Here is a 5,000-nt window from a genome sequence, read left to right as displayed (position 1 = left end):
GTTTGTTTTGAGCTGCTCGGCTCTTAAAGGGTTAAGAGAAAGATATATTCCAGCCAGATATTTCCGACAACCTTGTACATTCAAGTTGTGCTTATTGATGTCGTCCAAAAAGCAAAATGATGTATGGAATTTGTCCATTTTCCTGCACAAAGCGTTTAAATTTAGAGAAATTGCAACCTCATGATATGTTTTGCAAATGTATCTGTGTTTCATGTGATTTTGGTTTTCTCGTGTTTATTCAAACAAATGTGACGCAACAAATGTTGTTTGTGTACCCCTTCATAGGGGCTATGGCCTGATGAATAAATCATCCGTATCCGTCTCTCTCTCTCTCTCTCTCTCTCTCTCTCTCTTACATGTCAGATAAAGAAGACGGGGACAATTTCTCTCTTCTCTTTCTTTCTCATACCAGAAAGAGAAGAGAGCATGGCTTGTCATCACAAAATCGAGGTCAGTTATTTCCAAAGCCATTAACTTGAAAGTTAGGGAAGGCCTTGTACTACTGAGCTGTCGTCGACAAACACAGTAGAGCAACGGCAATACCCACCTGCTTCTACCATCACCTTCACCTCCCCAGTCACCCCCACTCCCGCTCCCCACCCTCCCCTTCCCCCGCCACTCCTATGGTGTACCCCTTTTTCTCCCCACAGGATCAAGTCAACGCCACCGCCGCCGTTGTTACGGGTACATGCTGTGTGTTGGGTACACGGCGCGTCCGTCCGTGTTGGGTACATGGACAGCGCGGGTACATGCCGCTGATGCGCTTTCACACAAATACTACGCCTCAAGGTGTGTTTCGGTACACTTGGCAAAGCCTGTGCCGTGGTGACGATAATCCCTTTGTGAAGCTGATCGTGCACTGTACCCTTATCAGTTCCCATTCTTATTGTTCACTTGTGAACTGTCAGTCCGTTGCCAACTGAAATACATCACGTGGTGATGTACGTAATAATTGACCGCAACATATATATATATATGCTACATACATCTCAAATTTTACATTCAGGACAAATCTCGCCCACGTATAGACGGCTGACGCCATTAACTTTTCTCTCCTATAAAACCTGGCGTGAAACTCGGAAACTGACACAGACAGAACAATTGTGATCAAGCAAACTCCAGCTATCTTCCGCTTTGTTCTGACCAAAAAGAAATATTTCGAAAATTTGAGTCCGTCCGTCACTTTTAGTTTTCGTTTCGAATTTCACTTTGAAGGTGGTGTCAAAGTGTGCGGACTGATCAATCCATATACGCTACACCACATCTGCTTTAAAGAAAAGAAGAAAAAAAAAAAGTGACAGTGGCAAGGAGTCTGTTGTTAAAGACGTGGGGAACACTACAGTTTGGAGTGAATGATTTTTTTAAAATTCGATCTTCTAAGTTTTCGTTTTTGACTCATCGAGGGTGTTCCCAGTGAGTTTTCGAACAGTCGTCACTGACAGAGTTAGGCTTCGTTTCACTTCCTGCAGGTGAGAACACTGATTGTTTCCCTTGTCCCAGCTCTTGTTTGCGTAAGATAAAAAATAATTACAGGCTTGGTCTAGAAGAATACGGTCTTTTCTTTTTAGTGTATGTGTATTTTAAGTATTGAATGTAATTTATAAGTCGGATAATGATGTAGACCTATTTGAGTCACAGTCTTGTGCTCAGTGGATTATGTTCAAATCGAACAGAAAAGACTGCAGGAGCAATGCTGTGCTATGGTTCGGAGGCGGTTTCTAGCAAAGGCCTAAAAATAAATATTTAAATCTACAACTTACAACTTACGGGCAACACGAAAAGTGTTCGGCATCAGTCAATTTTTTACTGCAATCAAAAAAAATTTAAAAAGTCCGAGCACCGCGATTTACTAGAATCACATATGATTTTAAATGCTCTCAAATTCCCGAATGTGCAAATTACGACAAATGCTGAGGGTGGATAAAAATTATTTGCATCAGAAACTAAAGCGGGAGTCTTGTTTGGCATAGGTACTATTATACATACTTGTTTCACAAGCAGAACTGGATTCATTTTCTGCTGTGCACGTAATACCAACCAGGGTTTATTTGTCTGAAGACCCAAATATAATCCTGGGTTCGAAATCTGACAAACTAGTTGCAATTAGTGCTAACTATTAAACGTAAAAAATCAAACAGAAAGTCACTTCTCATTCCCTTCAAATTGAGCGTGCCAGTTTTGTTGAAATAATCATACATGTGTGTGTGTGTGTGTGTGTGTGTGTGTGTGTGTGTGTGTGTGTGTGTGTGTGTGTGTGTGTGTGTGTGAGTGTCTGCTTACGAGTCAGCTGTGTCCCCGCCGGGCAAATCTTTTCGGTGACCGATTGCATACAGTTATGAAGCGAGGCATTATAGGCTATTTAGCAACAAGTCATTGAAGTGAAAGTCCATCCATCATTGTAAGTATTGATCTGCTTAGTACCGGCGGTACCAGACACTGGATGTGGACACACGTTTCTCTGTCTGTTGGTTATCTGACCGATATGCACTGGTCCACTAGCCGAGTTTGACCAGCTACACTGACCAACCGGTTGTACGGCATGCCACAATCACTCAGGTGTGAAGTAGTTGTGCTGACCATGACAAGAACATGTACACACGGGTGGCCGGTGGTTTGTTCGCAAAAAAATCTGCTGAAAGGGTCTGGTGCGTGGGACTTTGCGCACGTATATATTTTGGGGGGTTTAGTCGACACAACTCGAACATTTAAAAAAAACAACTAAAAAAACATTTCAAGTTATATTTTTTGCATAATCTGACATGTTTTGTCCTTTGTTTTATTTTATGATTTGTTTTGTTTTGTTTTGATCTATTCTATTGAAATGACGGTTTATTACATCAGACAATTATGTGGCATACAAAACAGAACAGGGCCAAGGACTTATCCCTGTAGGACATCATAAAATAGCAAAGTTTCGCTAGAACATTTGCCATTTACACAGACAGTAGGACTGTAACCAGGAAAGAGCAAGATCGTGGTTGCCAAAAGAATGTTTGAGTCTTTCAATGAGGAGTGTATGATGTCGATTTTTCACTTGCTTCAGTGGCGGCAGAACTACTACAAACGGTAGTAGTAGCACTTCTACTACAACTAGAAGTAGTAGTAAATAGCAGTAGCAGCAGGAATAACAATACCAAATGATTAGCATCAGCGGTAGCAGTACGTAGCGGCGTCAATATGAGAGTAGTCCAAAAACTATGCCAGACCAAAAACAATACCAACGAAAAAGCTTTAATTAGCGGCAACAGCAGTAGGAACAGCAATGGCAACAGTCGTGGTAGAGGTTAGCTGTAGGCCTAGTTGTATAACCATTATAATCCTTTCCCTCCCTTCCTTCAACCCCCCTGACCCCTAACCCCGAATGAATGTCTCTCTCCCCCCCCCCCCCCCCTCTTCAAAAAGTCGAAATGTAACAAAGGACACACGAACTTGTAACTCCCCCCCCCCCCCCCCCCCCCCCCCCGCCCCTCACCCCCCCCCTGCCCCTCCCCCTCCCTCACCCCCTCCACCACACTTTGCGGTGGGTCGCTTCTCCCCACCTTGTACGGACGGTGGTCAATGCTAACATCACCAGTAATGTTTATACTGGGGCAAACTCATTCCATGCGAAGCGTGTAATTTAAACACAAAAGAAGAAGAAGAAAGACCATCCACCGATGTGACTGTTTTCTTTAGTTCCAGTTGTTGACCTCGAGCCAAATGTTTGCAGGGTATGGTTGGAAAACGTGTGTTTACCCAAGAGATTTGCGGAGTACTCAGGCCGGACCATTGGTCTTGTATTATAGACAGCAGGATCCCGAAGATTCTCTTGTATGGCCAGTTGAAGGAAGGCCACCGGGAACTTGGAAGACCCTGCAAGCGCTTCAAGGACACCTTGAAGACAAACCTCAAAGCCTGTGGCATAGAAATCGCTTCCTGGGAACCTGATGCCCTTGACCGCTTTCGCTGGAGGATGCTGTGCTCTAGTGGCATAAAGACGTTTGAAAACAAGAGAACGCTGGCCATTTAGGAGAAGCGTGAGCGAAGGAAGCAGGGCTCAACTTCTGGAGACGTTTTCCGTTGCAACACCTGTGGGAAGTGCTGCGCATCCAGAATCGGCCTCTTCTCCCATATGAGGACACACACCGACAGTTAAGCCTGCCTGCCTACTCGTCCGTCGGTCCGACGGGAGACTTCATAGTATTCAAGGGCGTACCCACAAGAGATCTTCTTGTGTTCGGGATGAGTCCTATGTCCTGTAGGCTACTGAAGTAGTTTATCGCTCGATATGATGAAGACGATAAACGAGTGTCCCACGTGTGAATATGTACTTGGAGCATGTAAAAGAACTCAAGGCAACAGGTAATCTTCTACAAAGAAAAAAAATCAATTTATACGGGTAAACAAATTAATTATCACGCAAATAAAAAAAAATAATAAAAAAAACGAAAAGAAAAAGAGCAGCATCACATTAATGCAACACACTCATCCCATGGCGAGCAACCTGAATCTTGCGCAGAGAAATCTGTTGTGACGGCACTACACTACCCTACCCTACCCTACCCCCTACCCTACCCTGCCCTACCCTACCCTACCCTACACTAAAACGCAGTGGAGTACAGCTCAGTACAATACCCAGCATAAACCACTGCACAATAAAAACACAACCCCCAAAATAAAGCACCTCCGACAAACGAAGTACGGCTGCCTAAACGGCGGGGTAAGAAACGGCCTGACACCCATCAAAACAAAAACATGAACAGAAACCAGAGGAGATGAAATGGGGGAAGAAGAATTATTGTAGGAGAAGAATATTGACTGCGGTTAGAGTTTACAGTAAACATCGACAGTATTTGTAGACTTTATGATTATATACGTTAGATATATATACGTTATGTGTATGTATATCATTGCGTGTGTGAGTGAGAGAGAGAGAGAGAGAGAGAGAGAGAGAGAGAGGGAGGGAGGGAGGGAGGGAGGGATGGAGAACACAATAAATATGATGATTTTTGTCTATTTTT

General features: G+C 43.6%; 1 protein-coding gene across 4 annotated transcripts in view; it reads left to right on the top strand.

Moving 5' to 3' along the window:
• The window catches only part of LOC143284178 (transmembrane protein 272-like), a 17,590-nt gene that overhangs the window by 7,583 nt on the left and 5,007 nt on the right, over positions 1 to 5,000 (top strand). The window contains exon 1 of one of the 4 annotated variants that reach the window (XM_076590845.1): positions 743 to 789. The exons of 2 other annotated variants lie outside the window; for them this stretch is intronic. The gene's annotated coding sequence lies outside the window, so the exon portion shown is untranslated. Of the gene's footprint in view, positions 1 to 742; positions 790 to 1,020; positions 1,470 to 5,000 lie in introns of those variants that run through there. One more of the 4 variants, XM_076590844.1, reaches the window with a different exon arrangement.

This window comes from Babylonia areolata, chromosome 7, assembly GCF_041734735.1.
Source record: "Babylonia areolata isolate BAREFJ2019XMU chromosome 7, ASM4173473v1, whole genome shotgun sequence".
Taxonomy (NCBI): domain Eukaryota; kingdom Metazoa; phylum Mollusca; class Gastropoda; order Neogastropoda; family Buccinidae; genus Babylonia; species Babylonia areolata.
Note: the sequence above shows the minus strand (reverse complement) of the source record. Positions and strands in the feature narration are given on the sequence as shown.